We start from the raw sequence: 22,571 nt of genomic DNA, 5'->3' as shown, positions 1-22,571 counted from the left end.
TCCCATAGCAACAAGTTTTACTTCAGCACCAGTTCAAGGCTTGTATGTTTGTGTGCTGTTTGTGGTGCTGCCGTGCAGCCGGAAAACCTTTTGGAGGGAGCAGCATGTGCCGAGGTGTTTGTGTGCACGTGGAGCTCGAGTGAGGTTTCAGAAGCACAGTGCCAGTGGGCAGTGGCTGCAGGTGGGAGTAGTTGGCAGGTTGGGTGCTAGGGGCTGAGTCCTGGTGGGCCCTCTTGGAACAGCCTGTAACAGAGCAGACTGCCCCTGGAACAGGATCCTCATAAACTTGCCAGACTGCTGCTATGTAGGTGGTTGTTTACAAACCCAGAGAATATGCTAATGTAGATTATCCCTGTTTGTGACCTGGAAGACTGTGAGGGAAATACACAGTGTGGTGTCTCTTAGACTTAGCATCACCTCTGCTTTCCTAAATGAGTGTGGTACACACAACCAGGCTGATTAGCAATTAACAGAACATAGTCCATGCAAAAACATGCCTGGTGAATAAATTAACATCTCTTAAAAATAACTTTCTTTTTAAGGATAGATCTGTTATGAATAGATGGTAAACACAGTTGTCTGACTGCAGAGCAGTAAGCTAGGAGGGAAATTCTCTCACTTCTCCTTCCCCAGGAGAATAAATTGTCTCACCACCCAACAGTTGCCCAAAATGTGCTTGCTATGCTTACTCAAGGCATAAAATAAAAGCCTTCTCTTGGTGTGTTTTCCCCAGAGGGCTTTTTCACATCCCAGATCCTGCGTGGGATCTGTTCTGCCCATCATGCCTTGTGGATTCCTCTTGGCAGAGGAGGGCAGGAGGAAGGCTCCCTGCCTGCTTCTGGAAGAACCTCTGTCCCGCCACGGAGGCACAGTCCAGGTGCTTTGTGTCTGTCAGCCACGTTTCTGGTCCAGCAGCTCCCTTTGCTCTTCAGGCATCCTGACTGCAATAGGGCACCCCAAAGCTGTGCAAGGGCCACTGGCTAGGTGCTGGGGCTGTGCAGGGCAGCAGGCTCCCGCGCTGTCTGCAGCAGGGCAGGCTTTGAATTTGTTTGCAGTTAGTTAGCTCCTGAACTTGTCATGGGAGCCTGAGCAACCTCCGCTGGCAGGTTGCAGAGGAAGAGATTCTGAGGTTACAGGTTGCCCAGAGCTCTGGAAGGGGTCTAAAGCATGTCATTCAACCCAGCAGTCTTCCTGCTGGAAGAAAATGGGATGTGTTTTCCTGTTCGAGACTATGTTGGGCTTTTGTTTGTTTGTTTGTTCTAAATAAACTTTAAGACCATTGCCATCAGGTGTATTTTGCTTTTCGGTTTTATTATTCTGCAGAAAACAAGACTCTCACTTCAGATGTGCTCCTGACAGGGTCAGTGACAGAGTATTTTTAGCAGACTTGGTAACTCTTGTGCAGTGCGTTCATGCCTTGCTTGTTCAGAGCCGCAGTTGCTTTCTCAACCATGCGTTCGGGGCTTTTGCCAAGACACCCAGGGTACTGCTGCTTCGTGTTACAAGGTCTTGCTTTGTCAGGGCAGAACTCAGCCTGGCTGGGCTGGAGCTGGTCTCTGCTAACATAACTCCGTGGTACGGCATGTCCGGCTGGTGGCGGGGTGCGGGGTGAGACCGTGCGCTTCCCTCGCCACACACCCAGCATGGAGGGCTCGCTGCCTGCCTCCCAAACCGTACGTCTCAGGTTTTCTGCTTTCGCAGTGTTAGGGTTGTGTGTGCGGCCGCTTTGCTCTGCAGGGACCTGGGTCCCCAGCGGATGCCCAGGCTCAGCACTTGTGTTTGCTGCTGCTGCTGGAGTTTGCTTTTTAAAAATCAGCTTGCAAGCTGCTGCCTATTGCGACGCCAGAGGGTTGAATTCAAGTGTCTTCTGTCTGTCCTCTCATGAGACTGAGTCAGACTTCTCTGCTGTTGGTCTGTAGTAAGCAGTGTTTGTGGCCCAGCTTGGGCTCAGTATTAAAACAGGGAAAGCTGCTTGCACTACTGAGGTGCTGTTTGTCTTTAAAGTGATCTGTTCTTGCTGTGGGGGTAAAGATTTTGTGTTGGGAGATTCTCCATGCATGCAGAGAATCTGCAGTTTGAATGCTTTAGTGATTAGAAAAGATTCTAATACCAGAAGTCCGTGACTTTTGGGCTTACAGTTAGAGCTTCTCCAGTTTTGGTAAGTGATTCCTTCCAGGGAGCTTAGAGATCAGGCTTCCTCCTGATAGTCCTCCACAAAGCATTCTGGAATTTGTCCCAAACAACACAGAACCTGGACAATTTGTCAAAAGGTGCCATGTACAGAAGGAGTGAGCAGTGGAGGAAATCTGGCTGAAATCAACTTTCAGTAATGTTTAGAATCTCTTTAGCATTTAATGGTTGTGTTTATCGGACACTAAGGCAGTTCTAGGGAGCTCCCTCTTCTTAAGAGAGAAATGTGCTTGTTTTTGAAAGCCTGCCTGCATATCCCAGTTTCACTATCATATTCGGTTGGCTTTAAAATTGGGTGCTTCATGAAGAAAACAACGGTGAACCCCACAGCAGTTCCCTTCCCTCCATCTAGAGGAAATTCCATCAGTCCTGGCGTTGCTGGTAGCATTAGCACAGATTTCTCTCCCCACTGGCACAGCCATGCTGTGCCCAGCGACCCTCCTGCCCGTGCCCACCTTGGCAGATGTGGGCGGTGCTGGAAGCAGGATCTCCTTGGCTGTGGGATCGGTGGGTCGTGGGGCGCGGGACCGTCCCCCTGGGTCACGGTGGGTCAGCCCGGAGCGCGGCTCCTGGGAGTGGCCGCGAGTGAACGCGCTTGCGGGAATGAGAGCCGGAGAATGACCCACTGTGCCGGGCCACATGCGCTCATTCCCGGGGGACAGAGCTGCATTGTTGGGACAAAGAAACGTGAAAATACTAAAAGCATTCAAACTATTTTCTTTTCATTCAGGGAGCCTTTTTCTTTTGTGGAGCTCTGCTGGGTGGCCAGAGCAGCATGTAGAGCCACTGACAGAATTTAGAGGTGAGCTGAGAGTAGAAAGGAAACCCTGGCTTGGGTGGGTTTTGCTTTTTTGCGACTTACAAGGAAGGGGTTTATATTTTCAGATGAGACGTTACCAAAGCGAGGTTGAGATGCCTGGAGAACTAGTGCAAAAGATAAGTGATGACTGATCTATTTAAAAGGAGAATATATTTTTAGTCACTCTGTTTTCAGCTTTTTCTGTGGAACATACTCCATTTCAATGACTAATACTTTGGGTTTTAACAATTCAGGTTTCTTGTGTCATCTGCTTAGCTACAAATATCTGGGTCTTCAGTACCTTGCCAACAAAGCCAGGAAAGATCAGATTTTCTGATATTCATATTCCTATAGTTTAAGGAAATGTGGTTTAAAGGGAAGAAGTTTTGTAGTGGGAAGGACATGGTCTGTGTGGTCTTTTATAAGCTGTCAATGGAAAAAAAAAAAAAGCACAGTGCTACATACTTTAAAAAAAACAAACATTTTTGTAGGTCATCTGCAAGGAAGAATTATGTATTTGTTGTTAAACAGCTTTGAGTTGTGGGGGTTTCTTTTTTTGTAAAACACAACAGTGGGTGTTTGGGGTTTTCTGGGCTGTTCTTTTCCTGTGGTTTTCATTTGGGTTTTTTTTTTGGTTTTTTTTAAATACTGTTTTGACGTTGTATTTTCACCAAAGCCACCAAGAGGTGCCAGCCCAGGACAGTGGCTTGACTTAGTTCAGGATGATTTGTCATTGCTCTTCAGGATGCCGCAGCCTCCTCACATTAACCAAGCTATTAAATTCGCAGGATTTTATCAATTGGAATCTTCTTTGTTACCAGTAACCCAGAGAAGGTGGCTGTTAACATAGCCAGGGCAAACAGTGGTTCATTTGTTTACAGAACTAGGGTCACATCCTGAACAATTTAATTGCTGGTCAGAGTTCCCCACACTGTGAAAGGACAGATGTAGAAACAACACATTCGTGAGGTGTCCAAATGCCCAAAGCAACACCAGGAGTCAGTTCTGGCAATGGGTGCAAAGTGGGAGACAAACCAATGAAAAAAGGTCAGAGCCAGGAGCATCTTCCTGAGCAGTCTCTAGTATTAAAAGATTTTTTTAATCAAATTACTTTAAGAGAAATGCAAAACCAAATGCTTCCTGCTGTATCAAGAACTTGATTCCAAAGTCAACATCAGTTTAACCATTTCTTCACCATCAATAATGCATCAGTTTGGATTTAAGGTAACACATGCTATAACCCATAGAGTAGTATTTGGAAAGGAACAGGATGCTAATTTGGGAAAGATTGATGGAGAAGACAAATACAACCTGAAAATACTCAAATACAAATGCTAGTTTCTGCAACAGCCAACTGCCTCTCGAGGCTGTGAGGAGGGACAGAATTTCCTGCAGGCAGTGAGTTGAGCTTGAACACATCTTGAGAGATTTTATCATTATACGGTTCTGCTCACATACGATGGTTTGATATGATGTAATTTCTTAAGCTTCTGGATAGGATCATGGTGAGCAAAGATTATCAGAGCTCGTGACTTTTGGATTGATCAATCAATGAAGTCACTCAAGATGTCTTGTGCCAGCCACTGACTTCGGCAGCCTCCTGCGCAGGGTGAACCCAGTGCGCACCCAGAGATGGGATACTTACTTTGTTCAGTACTTGCTCTGAAACCTGCAAGAGCAACAATATTTTTTTTCGTCCGTAGTCAGCCCTACGGTGGGCTGACTACGGACGAAATCAGTGGCCCTCTTCATAGTTTCCATTCATGTCTTGGTTTTGTGTTCTAGAACGTATTCACATCTTATTTATGGCTCAGGGGGAATCTGTTCTCCTCTACATTCAGTCTGTTGTGACATTATTGGTTCTATCTATGTTAGCTTACTTCAGAAATCATATTATGCAAATCTGATGGATGGGCTTGCTGAACTTTACATGCTGCCATCAGTGAGTTTCATCAGCTTTTCTGTTTTTAATATTTCTATAGAAGTTTGGTCAGTTCCAAATACAGCTTAAAATGTTCAGTTATACTGTGACTTTCCTTCCATGGCAGAAGAGCATTCAGAAGCAAACAGAAAGAAAAACATACTGCTTTCCAGGGGAAGTACATCTGTAAGTGACAGTAATCAAGAAGCAGGTTCTGAGATTACCTTTCACTTTAGAGCTGAGAGGAGAGGTATCAAATTCAATGTATCCAAGCCATTTTAATGTGTAAGACCTCAGATATATTACTGAGTTCACAAATTAGCCTGTGTCAGCTAAGCTGTAGCAACCCATTGTGTCGTGTGCTTATTGCACACTCTAAGCTTGTTGCAAAGTAGGAACAAAATCTTAAATCTTGATCTGCAGACTTTAGGTTCAGGCCAGTGCAGCTGCCTTGCAGCGGCAGTGGCCAAGACAACTCACATCTTCAGATACTGTGATAGGCACACAGCAGCTCAGTGTGTCAGTGTGGGCTCTTTGTGGAGACTTCAAGGAAGTTCAGTCACTGAATGGCAATAACCAAACCACCAAGACAGTTGCTGAAGGGTGAGAAGATGCTTTTTGTGGGGTTTTTTGTGGTTTTGGTTTTGGTTTTTTTCCTTCTACTTATGTTTTAATGATAAAAAAGTGTGAGAGGGTAAAGTTTGGTAGTTCAAAAATCTTTAACAGTGTGATAACCAGAAATAATCAATTTGATACATAGATCTCCAATCAAACTGAAAGCTGACGAGTGAAATTTTGTTTGATGGAAATAAAAGCGATTTCAACCACAGCTGTTTGCCTTTATGTTATTGGCAAACAATATTGTTATGTTATTGGCGAAAACAGTGTTAACACTAACAGGAATGTTTTTTTGGGGGTAGGTGTATTCTGTATCAGTTAGACATACATAGGACACTAATGGTGTTCATGCCGGCAGTGTTGAGAAATGACACACCAAAGCCTAGTTGGAAAATCTCCATTTCATCACTGTGCAGTTTTATGTTGCAGCTTTATTGGTAAACTTAATCCTTTGTGCAGACTGGGCATTGTACCTTGGTTGGGCTTTCTGCTGAGCCAGAGCGATGTTGCAGAGCATGCTAGAAGTCTTTATTTAGTATTTTACCATGTTGGGAAGAAGGGAGATAGTTTTATATGTGCGGATTTCTGACAGGTTAAGCAATTAATTGCTTATTAAAAAAAAAAAAATTACTAAAACTTTGTAAAGACCATTTACTGACCAGGTACATTATATCTTAGGCTGCGTCTAAGATTAGAACTGGACTATGAATGCTCAAATTTTACATTTGTTGCCATTTGATGCAAACCAGAGCTGTGGAAGTAGATGCGCACAGCATGAATGACAGCGTGAAGATGCTCTTTGCGCTGTCGTACTCAGTGTGGCTGGAGCCGCAGAGAACCCCTCTGCTGCTGCTTGTGGGCTGAGGCGCAGGCAGTCATCCTGGATTGTAAGTTTTTCCTGTTCCTGGAAAAATGGACAGGAATGGAGCCTGGGGACAGGTGACCTTTCTCCCCTTCCCGAGGAGTGGCCATGGCTGCCCCACACCGCCTGTGTGTGGAGCACTGCAGCCCTGGGCCAGTCCCTGGAGGCTGATCCATGCCAGGGTCCAAGCACAAGCGAGTTGGCACAGCTACGGGCTACTGTCCCCGGGAGTGATCAGCCACATGTGGCACGGTGCCAGGGCTACGCCAGCTCCCGGCGGCTGCTCCTGCCCTGCCTGTTTGTGAGCTTTCCCAGACACCGCGCTGAGAGCCCTCCGGGCAGCATGACATGGGGGTGCCTTGGGAAGTGATATGAGAAACTGTGAGCATGAGACCGGCAGTGTCAGAGGGCTGGCCCAAGCAGTGGCTGGCCAGAGCAGACCTTGGCCGATGTGACTCCTGATCTCCAGATGTTGCTCTTGGAGGAACCACTTGGCCTCCTCAGGAATGCAGCAGCCGGCATGTAAATGTAGGCCAGAGGGAACATGGAGCCTGTAGCTAGGCAGGATTGGGCTCCACCGCAGCATGGATACACCAGGAGGGATGAACAATTGATTTCTCATGAGGAAGAAGAAAGTGAGTTAGCCACTTCCATTCAAGACTAGCAAACTTCTGGCTTGATCTTCTGCCACCAAGCTAGAATTTTCTTCTGCACTCTCCTTTGCTTTAGTGGGATGTAACGCAGTTTTGCATGTCCTGTGGGTGGAAGTCCTTAAAGTTCTGCTTTGCATTTGGAAGTGGAGCTCAATCGGTGCTAAAAAATTAGTGTAAAGTGAAGTTTTAGATAATCACATGAATAGCTGCAGGAGTAGACAAGCTCAGCAAATACTTCCTGAAGTTTCTCCACACTAGGTTATAAATATTGAGAAGTCCTTTTCTAAATAGACATTGTTTTAACCATGTATGCAGATCTGGTCTGGTAGCAATTTGGCAGGCAACAACCAGAGTTCTCTCATCACTGCTGTGGGAAAGTTGCTGTGACGCAGCAGTAATGGGGAGGGTGCCTTCGGAGAAGGTCCTCTGTGCTGATGGCCTCCTGCAGGACCTCTCCAGGCCTGTTCACAGCAGGTTCTCTCTCCAGCCTAGGTCCTGGAGCCATCTGCTGGCTCATAACACTGGGCTGTGGATGGATACTTGGTGGCACTTCATTCTGACTGCATCCTCAGGGCCTGCCTGTCCTCTCCCTTGACGTTCAGGGTGTTGGTATCATTTGTGCTAAGCTGGTTACAAATAGCACCATCAGTACAGCTGCACTTCAGGGCTACAGGATGCAACATCTAGGGACTGACCTTTCTCTCTCTCTCGTTATTAAGTGCTTGTAGAAACATTTTGAATAGTTCTGGAAGTGTGCGTTGGGAAAGGAAGGACTGGTTTTCTTACGGTGGTTAAAACCAGGGCGACAAACTGTGACCAGGGAAAGCAAGTCCTGTAGAGACCATCCTTGGGGTGAAATCTGAAAAAAGACAAATACAGTCAATCCTGACTTTATCCCAGTAGCTAGGTACAGAGGAGAGAACTCCAGTTCTGTGCAGTGACTTTGAAGTCTAGGAGCTTAAATTAGAAGGTAAATGTTAAATAATGCATTATCTTAAAGTGCTTCTGATCAAAATGGTACTTTATACTGTTAGATTCTTGCAGCATTTATAATCACACAGGGGTTTGTAATTTGTGTGTGCCAGCTAGGAGATGGCTTTAGCCCTTGTCCCTGGGCAGTAAGCATGGGAACAGGCTGTTGGTTTTCAGTTTTGGTGGTTAATATGAATCAAGCCCCGATACCTGTGATTAGGGAGTGCAGCTGTGCAGAAACTTCCTAATCACCATGTAGTTAACCAGAAAGCCTTAGTCAAGATGTCTCCTAGCACTGAGGTTACTGATTCAGGAGCAGTGTTCGATTAGTAACTCTTCACTGGCTAAATAAAGTTCTAGTCAGTAAAGGCAAATCTTGTAGCTTTGAATTTTCAGTAATCTGCGTTCATTTTAAGGCTTTATGGTAGCAGTTGTTTAACTTTTCCATCTGTTTCCTTAAGCAAAATGTTTTACAACAAAAAATGTTGTAAATTAATTAACTGTGTAGATACCTTGACATCCTGTTAGTATTGCACTGGTAAGTTCAGAGAATTTAAATGTCACTATTAAATGTTGTCTTTTCTAGGAGTTCTGTGGAAATTTAGTGAAATTACAAATTCGGATTTACCTGTAACAAATTTCTGTATCTGGACAAAACTTAGAAGTGAACATCCAGTTCTTTGAGAGCTCTTAAATATTTAATATCATATATTGCAGAAACATACAAATATCCAACTAAGTATTTAAATAAAATTATTTTGAAACTCCATTAGTTCTTCCCACTACTTGCCAAAGTCTGATTTCATGGTTCTCCATCTGCCTGGAGATAGTGGAAGACATTAGTCAATACCTCCTCCCAAGAGAGAGAGATGTCCTTGTCCTCTTCAACCTAATGAGCTGCAGTTGCAGCTGCAAAACGGGCACAAAACCTGCAGGAATGGCTCCTCAGATGATGTTTTCAGCATTGTCAGTAGTTGGCTTTCCAAGAGCTTTACCCAAAGGTTTAGTACTTTACCGGCTGTGAAGAGAAATAGTAGGTAATACAGCCCATTTAAAACTTCATTGCAAACTATAATTCTATTACGTCATTTTATACTAAAGATATCTTTGATTTGCCTGACAAATAAGATTTTGAGGTCAGTGGTTTTGAAGAGGGACCCTCCTTGCCCTGAAAGCCCCAGCAGTAGTTGTTAAAAAGGGAGAAAGGTTTCGTTTCCTGAGAGACAACCCCTGTTTGTGGGACCAGAAGTTTTGTTGAACACAACAAATGAGGTCTCTTTCCTTCCTATTTTTCTTTCCTCTTCCGTATTTTATCAAGCTGATATTTTCAATGTGGCTAAGTACAAGGAAAGCTGTACTCAAAGCTAGGACCCACAAAGAAGCAGTGATGTGGCCCTAGTCGATGATGGCCATTGTAGAGGCTGTGAGACAGGAAAACGTTGCTGTTCCTCATTGTGTCATGCAGCACTTCCCAAACGAAGGGGAAACATTTTCAGGAGATGAGTTGTGTCTTTTGCAGCTCCAGCATCGAGGATCCCATTTACCCTGACTTAGAAAAAGCTGCAGAAGTGAACTGCTCTTCAGGAGTGAGCTGATGGAAAGGGAGAAGGATGACATTTCTTGGTGGATTCAAGTGCTGTATCAAGAATAAGGTTTGCAGTGTTAGTAAGAGGTTCCTGCAGATCCATGTTTCTAGGGAGTCCGTGGTTTGCTTAAGGAGTTAACTGCTTGAGCATCTTCCTGCCTGCTGTCTGTCTGAACAGAGTCCTTTGGAGCTGAAGTGAACATTAAGTACATGTAAAGCAGGTGTTTTGTTCTCCTGTATAAACCCACTCATTTTGGCTTTATCTAGGGGGGGATTTCCTAGTTTAGAAGAAAGCTGAGCCTGTTACGTTTCAAGCAGATCAAGAGACTTATGAATTCTTTGGACTTTAGGAAGAATGTTTTCTTTCTGAAGTCCCCAGAATGAGTTGACTGCTGTTGAGCATGCGGTCCCAGCTGAACTCTGGTGGTGGTTTCTGACTTTGAGGTTTGGTTTTAGTCTGTGGGCTCCATGCTTAGCTGCTGGCACATAGCTCTGTAGCTGAACTGGCAGAATACCCACACTAGACAACATAGATTATTAATCTGAAAATTACAACAACTTTTGCAATGATGTTACTTTTTTACAATTGCCAAGTGGATAAGAGTAATGTATGCACTGTACAGTCCACATGTATTCTGAGAGATACTCGTATTACATTTAATTTGGTTATGCGAAAGTATTTATAATGTACAACCACAGGTTTATTCAGGCACAAAAAGTACACGATGAAGAAATTGATTTAAGTTAAAAAGCTGCCACTCCTGTGAGTATCGACTGTTATGAAAACAAAAAGCTAGATACATATCCATGCAATAGCTGGATGTAATACTTGTTTAAAATGTGTTGGCTGCCAAGCAAGTCCTCCTGTCTTAAGGTTTTAATAAGCAATTATTCCTTTGCTTGTCCCCTTCTTTCCTTCTCCTCATATATGCACTTCATAGAATCATAGAATCATGGAATGGTTTGGGTTGGAAAGGATGTTAAGGTCATCCAGTTCCAACTCCCCTGCCATGTGCAGGGACTTCTCACACTAGACCAGGTTGCTCCAAGGCTCTGTCCAGCCTGGCCTCGAACACTGCCTATGTGCACACACTTCCCTTCCTTCATTACTCTGCATATATACACAGTACATACACCTCTTGCTTTCCGTTTGCTTGTCTCCTTCCAACCCTGCCTGCCTGGTCACTAGTGCATAGTCTGGAACCCGCTGTGCACATGGCAGTCGTGTGTGGCATTTCTCCATGGATTGTGCTTCCTCCTGTGGCCAGCTTGCCACCTTCAGCTGCATCGGCTCCTTTATCCTGTGCGGCTCTGCATCCCACTTTCCTTAGGAGGGAGGACTGAAGCTGCAAAATCCTATGTAAATGTCTGATCAGCACTTTCATTTAGAAGAGATTCTGTATTTGAAGTTTTAGTGTTGAAGCTATTGGGAGTGACACAGTGACAGAAGCAGGTTCCTCAGCTGGCTTTTTATCACTAACATGAGGGATTTGTGAGCTGTACGCCTGCTCAGGGGCCTCCTTTGAGGACAGTCAGGGTGGAAATTTTTTCCTGACGTAACTAACTTAAAGTTGTCCTTCTTTATAACTATACTTGGAAGTGCAAAACATTTCCAGATGTGTAAAGAGACAGAAGGTGTATTGTGGGAACCTTTGTGTACCTGGAAGTCGATGAGTCTAACCCCATTTTCAGTATGACCTGTCTTACACATGCAGTTTTGCTTGAGTGAGTTTGCCCTGCATTTCTGTCCATACAGGGAGCTGAAGGAGCCCGTCACCGGTGAGAACCCTCCAGCCTGGTCTGACGTTTGCGATTGGTTGTGTCAGTGCTTGATACAGAAGAGACTAATGTGTGCAGTGTGACACGTCTGAGGTCGCCTTTCCTCCACAGTCCAAGCACCACTTTGGGGAACAGCACAGTGAAGGAGTGATCACAACTTAGTTCTTGAATCTTCCACCAGTTTCTCACTCTCTGGCTTCGTATTTCACATTCCTTAATACTGGGCAGCATTCCTGTTTCCCCAAATATCTAGATCTAGCCCCTGTTGTATTTTTTCCCCAAATATTTTGGTTTTAAGGGGTCTTAGAGTTCTCATCATGTTATAGGGGTCATGTGAGCATCTAATCTCCGTAAGTTTTTAAGCTGCATCAAAGCTCATTTGCCTCCCCCACCACCCCTCCTCTCTCCAACTTTACCAAGTAACTTCAGGACAGAAATGCTGTAGAATGCAAACGAGCGACAGTTGCTGCTCTGCAGTGGGGCCTGCAGGCGAGCTGGGGTGCTCAGCACCCTTCTCGGGGCTCTCTTGGTTTATGAGGCTTTTTCTGCTCTCAGCTGGGACACCAGGGACCATCGGTGTCCCCCACAAGACCGAGGCTTGGTCCCATCATCTGGCCCTGCTGCGTGAGGCTGGCTCCATGGGGCTGCTGCAGCGGTGACCTGCCAGAGTTGTTTGAGTTCTCTTTTCACAGAGGAGTAGCTGTCGGTGCTTGTTTTAGGATGTTTCTATTTCTTCCTGGGTATAGAAGCCTGCTTGTAGTGGCACCGAACATCAGCGTACTGTTGCTGCCCTTGGGGGAGGTAACAATGCACTGAAGAAAACATGCATTCCTCTTCGCTGAGGGGTGAGACTAGTTTCTCTTGATGGAGGTAGTACTCAGCCTGGTAGGTTGGTTTTGGTTTTATTGCTCTGTAAAGCTTGTGAAGTCTCTATGATTATATAAAGTAGACTAATGAGCATATTTTCATGTATTTTCATAGATCTCTGTTGCTTTATACAGTGAAATTATCTATCTGAATAATAGTGAAATTCCTGTGACTCAAGCTGGGTTGAACCCAACATAAACTGCTTCCCAAAGGCGGCTAATGATGATCTTTCTGCACCAGAAATTTCACCTCCCTTCCCTCTCACCTCTGTTAGGTGGGATCTGCAATCATTAATAGAAATCCGGCGGTTTCTCAGTATGCATACTGTTTTTCGAGAGTGGAACCTGCCATGCAAATGTGAAACAGCTCCTTGAAAAGCTGAACCATGGCCCTGTTTTAAATTTAATTCTTGTCGTTGTGTTAGATGGTGATTCCAGACCCCGTGTGTGCCCCGGCCTTGCACAGGCACACACCTGGTGATGCTTTGGCTGTAGCCTGGGTGCTGCTGGCAGAGCTCTGGCTGGGCGCTGGCAGTGGGTGGGTGCCGCTTGGCTGGGCTCTCACTGCAGCGGGGCTGCAGCCTGGCTGATACGGGCAGTGCAGTGCAGCGCCTCACTGAGACACCCGCTGGACCCGCTGCTCTCAGAGGTTTGCAGGTGCGGGGGACCCTCACTCGGCCTCGGTCAGTTAGGAATAACAACATTCCTTTATAAAAGCCTTCTTTACCACAGCTCCGCTTGACTGAATTTTGTGAGCCTCTTGTTAGAGCAGCGCTCCATGACCAAAGAATCTCAATATCTAATATTCCCATGAAGTAATAACTTTTTTAGAAAGCCTCTTACCATTTAACCCTGAGAATGCCCACAGAGAAATGGTAATGAAAATGTCAGTTGAATTGGATTTCCTGTGATTTCTAGGTCTTGCAGCCATTTTCATGGCACTGCATTGAAGTATTAAATAAATGGCAGTGTGGTCAGTTGTGTAGTTTTCATTTTTTTCCTGTTCTGTGCACATTTCTGCCTCAGTTACTGCAGCTGTGTGTCCTGGGATCTCTGCCTAATCACAGACCTGCTGAACAGGGAATGGCTGTGAGCAGCTGATGTTGTACAGTGTGTCAGGGAACACAGCTCTGCTGGTTCTTGTTGCTGCATGTTCGTGCTGAGCAAAACGTCAGTGAACTCCACTGCAGCACCCAGATCTGAACCAGAACAGTGCAATACGTTCCACTTTGGTGGCTGCATGCAGCCCAGTTGCAGGATTGCACCACGTGCTGGTTTGATTGCCACCCTTCTTTTTTCCTGTTCCTTCATCCTTTGCCCTTTGTATCCTATTCTCTAACATTACAGAAATGTCCACAAAAATGCTTTTGTGGATGTATCGTTTAATACCTCCGTACCAACATGGCTTGTCAGATGTTACTGCTTGATCTATGTAGTATTTTCATTCTCAATTCCTATTCTAAATGCCCCTTACAATATACTTTATTGTAATGCTTTTCCAGAAATGCCATCTGACGTACTAGGTTAATTTAAGGCAATGGGGTTTTTAGCTGTTTTTCCTCTATCCATGGCTCTTACAGAACACATTTTCAGGTTTTAATTCCTCTTTTTTTCTCTTTTATTTTTTCTAATGAAAACTGAATTTTGCTCTCAGTAATATTTTCTTCCACATTGCCCATGTTTTGAGTCCATCAGGAGTTTTCTCCCGTTATGTATATTTTATGAAATGTATGCTGAAATGTATATTTTCTGAATTAAGATTTCAGTGCACAATTTCTTCACATTGCCTGTGCATTACTGTGAGTTAAGAGAATGATCTGAAAAAAACCAAACCAACCCTACCAAAGCCAAGCACTGCAATGTCTGATAAAGCCTCTGACAGATCTTTGAGCCCATCTGGCTCAAACAGATAGGCAAAAATGAAAAAAGGAGAGATACGTCCTTGAATCCTGCTGGCTGCAGCCAGGCTGCATGGCTAACGCCGCAGGAGGCCTCTGAATGCCCACTTCCAGTCTGTCGGTTTGGCAGTTCCTGGTATTTAGCCTTGGGAGCACCTTGCATTCTCTGAATTAGTGATTCTGAAGATGTCAAACTTCGATTACGTATGGCTTGGCTTTGTGATTGTGTGTGTCCTAGGTGAGTAATGATATTTGCTACAGACAGGAACTATCAGTAAGACAGGGAAAAGCAAGGGGAGAAGCATCCACGAGGTGAGGGTGGCTTTTTAAAGACATGTCAGAAGGATCAGGGCTTGATGGCATAAGGTGCTGTGGGTCACAGCTGTCACAAACAGGATAAGGAGCCTTTGTTTTGCGTCTTCTAAATAAGACAGTACAACACCTTTGACAGGGAGGTCGAGGGCAGTGCTTAAGAGGCAGTGAGGTTTCTTCTTGCACCAGTGACAGCTGTAGTTAAAATGCTATTGCTGGCTCTGTACTTGAGTCCTTCCATGACAATTACTTCCTAATTAGAGTTTCAGCCTTCCAGGAGATCACATTAATTTTCTGAAATTTGATTTTGCCATTATCGAATAGCAGTGTTTCAATGGTGCTATAAATAGAGCATACCTCTGTTTGTGGGTGGATTTCTGTCCTGCTGGGCCTCTTTGAATCTCCGTTTTTAATTCTGCTTGAATCTTGCCACCAAGTCATTGTTTCGTGTATGCTGAGGAACGTGTGTGTTGCCTTGATGCTGTTGGTTAGCTCCCGATGGGGCTGTCTGTTCCCTGTGCAGTCTTTCTGGCTCAAAGGCGCAGTTTTATAAATAGTGCCATGCGTTGAACACGGGTGGAAAGTCGGAGCCCTGTAGCTTTAAATCTGTCAGCCCTGGCCCTTCTGTGCCTCTGAAGGAGATGCTGGCAGCCGAGGGAGCGGGCACGGGCTGGCTGTGGGTGTGCTCCAGCAGCACCGGGGCCCTGCACACGATGCTGGGCTGGGCAGAGCTGCCACGGTGGCTCAGCGAGGGCCCGGAGCCCACTGGGGCCAGCAGCGGATGGGGCTGGGCGGGCAGCTCGAGCAGCACCGGGCACTGGGGTGATGCTTATGTGGTGCTGCTGTGCCTGCATGTGCTGCGAGAGGGACTTGTGCGAGCCTGCAAAGGTGAGAAGATGGGGGAGCACCACTGGAACAGCGTTAGTTGTCTTATTGGGCTGTTTTATTTAAATCCCCAGTAGAACTTGACCTCATTCTGTGGCATCAGCCATGGAAACGCTGTTTTTTCCTGCAGGCACTGCTGTGGAGTCTCTGTGGTGGGTTTTTTACATAGCTTTTCTTCGTTTTGGAACCTGGGAAGTCTGAAACCGGCTCCTGCCTGAGTGAGTGTTACAATCTATAAACAAGATCTAACGTGGTGCTGCTTTTTGGGTCTTTCTGTTTTGGTTGGTTTGGGACTTGGCTTGTGTGATATAATGAATGCTGGAAGAAGGGGCTAGGAAACATAACCCCATGTCAGAGAGAGGTGTTTGGATTGGTGGCTTTTTAAATGTGACTTCTTGGTTTGCTGTTTTAGCTGTGCAAAATGTGTTTTCGGGAAGTAGTAAACAAACTGCAGAATCATATTTTTCCTTCAGGTAAAAATAGAGTAAGAGTGTACTGCTTCCTGTGGAGTCAGTGACCTTCAGAAATGAATAAGTGCTTTGCTTTGCTTTAGCTGTCTAGCTCGGCATTGCCCTTTCACAGCCTGAATTAGTAAGCTGTATTTTCCCCCCACATTTGTTAAATACTGAAGAGAGACAGTAAGGGCTTTGGCATTCTGCTCTCCAATGCAATACAGAAGATATTTATCTTCGAGCTGCTGCAGTTAGCTTTCCGGTGCATTGTGGCTCTGGTGTTTGAAGAAGCAAGAAATACAGGATCCAGACTTCTTTTTGCCATTTGCCTTTGCTTTAGATGAATGTTTGCCTGGGGTTTTTTATCATCTGCAGGAAACATGGCTGAGAAGTTGTGTTCTATTAATGTTGTGTTTCAAGCATGTATGTCTAAACACATTTATTTAATAGACTCCTTATTTTCCTTTGGGAAGGTCCAGGTCTCCCTTCCTGGGACGTGTACTTTTTTTTCACTGCATTTATTGACCTTCACAACAAAAGTAACACACAGGTGGCTCTTGGGAATGGCTCTGTTGGAAATGCGGAGTTGAAGCTTGGTAGGGCCCTGAGAGCAGAGGGTTTGTTGACATTCCACATTCCAGGTTGATGGATCTGTATATTGGCATCTCAGAATGTGTAACATCAGGCTAATACATGATCTCTTGAGAGCTGGGGAGGGAAGCACTGAGCACAGGACACCCTGTTCTGTGCTCTCCAGACCAGATACGGGCTTGAGCAACTTTTCACTTTGTGCTGTGGAGATGCTGCTGCAGTAGGGTTTGTCTGTAGGTGGAGCTATGGGTGAAGCTTCTTGGTTTTTACAAGAGTACTGAAAGCAACATGGTGATTTCAGTATTGGTTAATTCCATGGATTTCTGGACAAGCGCCCTGTGGCCTTGCTCTACTGGGTGCTCGTCATTCCTTGAACACACCTTTCCCTCTGATGCCTCATTGCTTAGCGTTTTCTTCTTCAGGTTTCTGAAAGCAGCATGTCTGCAGCCCTGGGAGCATGCATGTGTTTGTGCTGTAGGACTTCCCTTTGCCTACACTGCCTCTCCTTGCCTTTGACAAGCTTCATTTGCTACTTGGAGCAATCTTATGGATTTATCTGGTGCTAATGTTGGAGCATCTACAGCACTGGAAGCTAAACCACACGCTACCTTTGAACAGGAAAGGAGCCTCCAAAGCCAGTTCTGTTGTGTAGCTTTCTGGCAAGTGGTGTGTTAGCTGGTGTGCTGCGTGTATGTTATAGTAGAAGGGCTTTAAATAAGGGAACAATATGTCAAGAAAGGCTATACAGGAATGACAAATGACCCATGTTCACAGGAAACATGAATCCTGCTGGTTTGAAATACTTGTATTTTATGTATAAACTGTTGATTGGATCGGCTGCTTCCAGGATGAATTTTGGTTACAGGCATGCTGTGTGTTGTACCTGCAGAAAATACCACAGCTAAAAATAAATAAAAAGAAGAGAAGTAAATGTAGAAGTGCAGTTGCTGTGCTCAGGTATAGGAGTCCTTTAGACTAAATATTTGGGGATGACTTGCATGTTCAATAGAGAAACCTCTCCTGAAAAAGGGGCAGCAATCCTTGCTCTGCCATGAAGCTATTCTGTGCAGTGATCACGCAGAGACATTTGTTCTCCCAGACTCCAGACCCAGTTTGCTCCATTCCTTTGCAAGTCAAATTTAACTTGCAATCTAAAAATTAAACTCTGTTCTTTCCAAATGAGTGTGTAAAATGCAGTAATAATCTATATTTATCAGATAACAGCTTGAAGCATAAAAAAACCCCAACAAACTATTTTCTGGGAAGCATTAGCAATTAATTATGTCTCTGAGGTAATGAGATGTGATTTGGACATGCTGGGGAAAACAATGAGTTTAAAAAAAAGGCAAAAGCCCCTGACATTTCACATAGTTACTTTCTGATAAAACCTTGTATAAACTTGTTTCCAATTCCACCCTCTCCTCCCAGTTCCTATACTTAATTTTGTTCAGTTTTACCTCATTTCCTATCCTTATTATTGTAACTTCTGGCCTGATTGGCAGCCCCTCCTTGATTTAAAATCTGTAGCTGCTAAATTAAACATCCATGAGTGTTATTTTGACCACATCTTTTGCCGTGTCATCGTTTTTCACCTCAAAAATCAAGTTCCTGCAAGCCCTTGTGTATAGTTCAGTTCTTCCCTACTTTTCCATTCAGATTGTGTACTTGTTCCCTTGGACTTGCCTTACGCGTTATGTCAATGTTACTGCCCTGTTTATTCACCCAGCACCACTGATTTTCTTCCTGACTGGTCTGTACCTTTGCAAAAGCATTACTGAATCGGAGCACCAAGCCTTGCTCACTCTTCTGCATTCAGAAACACCTTTTCTCAGGATTTCAGAAGTTTAAGGTGAAGAAGGTAAGGTCTTTGGCAGTAGTTGGATTTTTAAAAACAAATGAAGGGACCATAGACATGATCTTCGGCGAGCTGGTACACTGTGCTGTGTCAGCCCCCTTCTGTCTCTGGGGTGTAAATAAACACTTGCAGGCAGAGCCGGTGCCTGGTCCTGCATGTCGCCATCCATCCGAGGACACAGCTTGTGTGGTGCTCTTCGCCTCAGCCCGCTGTAGGCAGGGATGTGTGTGTGTGAACTGCAGGTGGGAAAGGTGTAAGTTAGCTTCAGTTACCTCTTAACCAGTTAGTGACAGCATTTGCGCAGTGCCCCAGGCAGGTCGATTCACACAAGGAGAATGTGTGGAGCCCTCCGAGCCATCATGGTGCTGCAGGGAACACCCTGGCCAGCCCTTTTACTGCACTGACAGAGGCTTCCCTGCAGCTCCCCTGTGGAATAGGTTATGTTGGCTGTGATGGATGCTGCGTGCAATTCTTTCCGTTACAGCAGGTACAATGTCACGTGGCAACAGTGTCTTCTGCTGTTCCCCCACCCCCAGTGACTGCTGATGTTGAGATATTGGTCTCTTTTGGAGATTGCTGCTGCTGAGAGATAGGAGTTTGGTTGCGTTATGGCTGAACTTTGTTTCTGACACTTGAAACAACAGATGAAATCACATCTCTATATCGAACTAGGTGACAAGGCCATGGGAGAGTCACACTGCAGCCGGCTTTACCAGATACCAAGTTGTGGGTAAGGGTTTGTGCGTGTGCCTCAGCCATGGCTCGATGTGTGTTTCTCTGGGCACCGGTGCCAACTGAATCAGTCCAGGTCACTTTTCCCTCCCGCAGTGTTCCTGCAGTCGCACTGGTACATGCAGCCTCACAGTGAACCATGTCTGGGAACTTACTAAGAACAGAAACATCACTGAGTTCCTTTTCGCTGGGTGGTTTCCTTGGCACCCCCACCAAAGACAGGGAATGCTGAACAGCGCTCAAGTCTCCGGAGCTCTGTTGCCCTCCTGTCTGTGTCAGGTTCCTGCCAGTTCTTCACCTCTGCGCAGAGCAGGGCCGTGTGGGAGCACACTCCTGGCTCTGGGTGGTGTGCAGGAGCACATGCGTATCACAGGGATCATCACTCATGATCATTTAACTACCATGAGTAAGGTATAAAGCCATTTCCTCCTGGTGTTACCAGTGTGGGTTCCCAGCTCTAGCTGCTATCCTGGGCAAGCAAAGGAATTGTATTGGAATTTTTTCTTGTCTTTTTTTCGGGGTCATTTTTTCATTTTTGTTTTCTCAAAGTGCTTTTTTCCCATAACCAGGATGATCTTCCCACCATTTTGAGGGTTAATTGCCAGCGGGCAAAGGCTATTTATCTCTTTTAGAAACCCCAGTTATAATCTAACCAGTGAGCCGTACTATGAAAAATGCACAGCAAGACCTCCTTGAGCTGCCCATCTGCCTGTGAGCTTTCCTTAGCCAGTTCTGGTTTTCTTTTGGATTTGGGAGTGTAATAGCGACAGCTCAAAGCAGTTGCTGGCAACAATGACCAGCAATTTCTGTGGGTAAGTAGGTGGAAGCCTGTTAAAATGCAAAGCAGCTGTAGTTTCTGGAGATTCAGTAGGCAAATAAAGTGTTGCAGGGTTAACTGCATGGTGTGTCATGAGGAATCACACTGGTCCTCTTCTTTGTTTTTCTTTTGTATTTTTGGCAGGAAAGCCAAGGCAGATGTCATATAGTGCAGGAGCATGTATGTGCACTGGGCCCTTACCGAGGGAAGGTGCAAGGTGGACACTGTAACCGTGGACATGGTCAGACGCAAAGGATGCTCTATTTTTTCCTCCCCTCTAATTTTTATTCCCCAGAAGGTGTTACTTAGAGATGTTATTTACTGATGAACGGACTGTCTTGTAACCATGGTGGCTCCTGTGCCTGCCCCTGCGTCGCACTGTCCCACCAGTGAAGCTGCTGGCGATGGTGCTCCAAACCTAGGGCTTTCCAGTGAGTCTCCCAGATTTTTCTGCTTGTGTCACTGTCCTGCCTTCAGCAGTGGGAAAAGGAAACCACACAGCTTCTGAGTTCCTTTGTGATTAGTGCTGGCTGCCGCTCACCGGGAAGCGTGGCTCATCCGGGCAGCTTGTGCACTGTGAGCTCGCTCCCGGGTCTGCTCTCATGGTTGTCATTCCCGGCTCTCTTCTCTCACCTTGCCCTACATATTTTTATTCCAAGTAACATGATGCTTTTCAGTCATGTTTTTAAAGCTCCGCATGAGGGAGGAGAGGCAGGAGCTGAGCCAACTCCTTCCAGTAGGCTTGCTCCGAGCTCTGCTGTTTGCCCAAGCCAGCTGCCCTGCTTGTTTAAAAACCAATCCATCCTCTTGGTGAGTGGCCGTGTGGTATGTGCCTTTGCTGAAGTAGTTTTCAAAGAAGGGTGAAACACCTTTGAAGGAACTATTGTGTTTAATCTTCAGCAATGCCAAAAGGGGAGGAAGCATAAGGGCCTCACACGATTCCACTCGGCTCACAGCACAACACTGAGTAGCTTTCGGTGTCCCTCCTGGCAGGTCATGCCGGCCCACTCCAGCTGGGCTGAGTCAATGTGCTGGAAAACTGTACTTGCAAGGGAGATTGACTAATTGAATTGTAATCCATATTTTTAGACAAACATTGACCATTAGAGTATTTAATTTGGCAGCATCTTTTCAGGACAGATTGCCAGTCATCTTAAATCAACAATATGTCACCAGCATTTCCCAGGGACCCAGTTTGTGCTGAGTCTTCCCTTTCTAAAGCCTTGTCAATACGGAGAAAGTACTTAAATGATCTCGGTTCTGTTCCAGAACAGCACTTTGTACAGCCCTTTGCTTTTTAACTGGAAAAAACCCATCTTGCTATTCCAGAATAATATCCATGCAGCTGGTAATTAGAGTAATTATCCCAACATGGTTTATTCTGCTATGGCTCTTCTGGTTTATTTTCTGTCACAGATATAGGAAGATGACCTAAGGAGATGCACTGAAGTCAACTGACTTTAAAAAGGGGGAAGAAAAAGTCTGTACAAAATTTTTCTCAGAAAGACGTGTGTCTGAGAGGAAGAGTGTTCTATTAGTGTAACGTATAGTAGTTGTACGCACACGCTAATCACACCCAACTGGGAGTAAGTTACGCAGATAGAAACTCTGTATTGCAAAGTGATGTTGAAGTCCCATTAGTTCTACAACACTGAAATGTGCAGATTTCACCTCGGAGCAGATCTGTGCTGTGGCAGAGCTGACAGCCCAACATGATCTGCAGAAATGTTTGGTCTGTGGCACTGGGTCAGACCCACTCTCGCTCGCCTGTACCACTGCCCAGGGCAAATACTGGAGGGGGGGGGGAATATTTCGAATTTGTTTCTGAAAAATTTCCATCACATCTGTGGGTCTTTCTTTTTTTCATCTGCCATTAATACTGAGATTTCCTTCCTCTGGAGCAGACAGGTTGTTACAGAGGGATTGATAGAGTCTTTCTGAGAAGGCAGCTTGTTTTGTAAGGCAATTAAGAGGAGTAATAAGATTGCATCAATATGCTGAATGGAAAAGCCTACGCTGCCATGCGGATTACGGCAGGCTGACGAAGCAGCAAATGGGGCTGTGCACTATTGCACGTGGAGGACCTGTGGAGCACAAGCTAGCAGTGATGTACAGGTTGGCACTCTATGTGTCCTGTGCACCCAGGGTCTGTGCTTCCTTCTAGACCATACGAAGAGATCAGGTCAGTGACAGTCCCAGGAAAATCTTAATGAAATTACAAATCCCAAGGAGAAGTGTCTTACTGAGTGTGTACTGCTTTGAAATATACTTGTGCCTAGATCCCAGAGACAGCATGTTCTCTGTGCAGCGCTAGTGTCATGCATATAGTTGGTCCCACTGATTAATGTGAATTCTCAGCACTAGTTTTTCATTAACGTGTCCAGAGAGCCGAGGTTTCTACAGCTAAGCCTGCTTCAGAGGGCAGCTGATATTTCTGCAGTCACTGCAGACTGACAGCTGATACTCTGTGGTTTCCACCAAGTGAACTCCTCTAGAAAATGAATCAGTTGGAGAATCTTGCTGCTGGGAAGGGGCCTTGCTGACCTACTCAGTGCTGCCAGCTGCTGCGGGGCCTTGTGGCTGTTGTGTTAGATGGAGACTATTGGGAATAGGGAGAGGGTGCAGCTACCTCCAGTAGCATTTTTGTTTTGTAAAGTATATATTGACAAGAGAAATGTGGAAATGAGTTCTACGCTTGGGAAGTGAGCTATGGGTTAGCTCGTAGTTGTTTTAGGAGTAAGACATGAGTTCGCCGGTAGTTGTTTAAATAGAATAATCCGGGAT

The 22,571-nt window shown here is 45.4% G+C and overlaps 1 protein-coding gene across 8 annotated transcripts in view; it reads left to right on the top strand.

Annotated features, from left to right (window-relative positions):
* The window catches only part of TMCC1 (transmembrane and coiled-coil domain family 1), an 85,844-nt gene that overhangs the window by 47,797 nt on the left and 15,476 nt on the right, over positions 1-22,571 (top strand). Inside the window, exon 1 of one of the 8 annotated variants that reach the window (XM_030501260.1) lies at positions 13,913-14,381. The exons of the other annotated variants lie outside the window; for them this stretch is intronic. The gene's annotated coding sequence lies outside the window, so the exon portion shown is untranslated. Of the gene's footprint in view, positions 1-13,912; positions 14,382-22,571 lie in introns of those variants that run through there. 8 annotated transcript variants of the gene reach the window in all.

This window comes from Strigops habroptila, chromosome 11 (genome assembly GCF_004027225.2).
Source record: "Strigops habroptila isolate Jane chromosome 11, bStrHab1.2.pri, whole genome shotgun sequence".
Taxonomy (NCBI): Eukaryota; Metazoa; Chordata; class Aves; order Psittaciformes; family Psittacidae; genus Strigops; species Strigops habroptila.
Note: the sequence above shows the minus strand (reverse complement) of the source record. Positions and strands in the feature narration are given on the sequence as shown.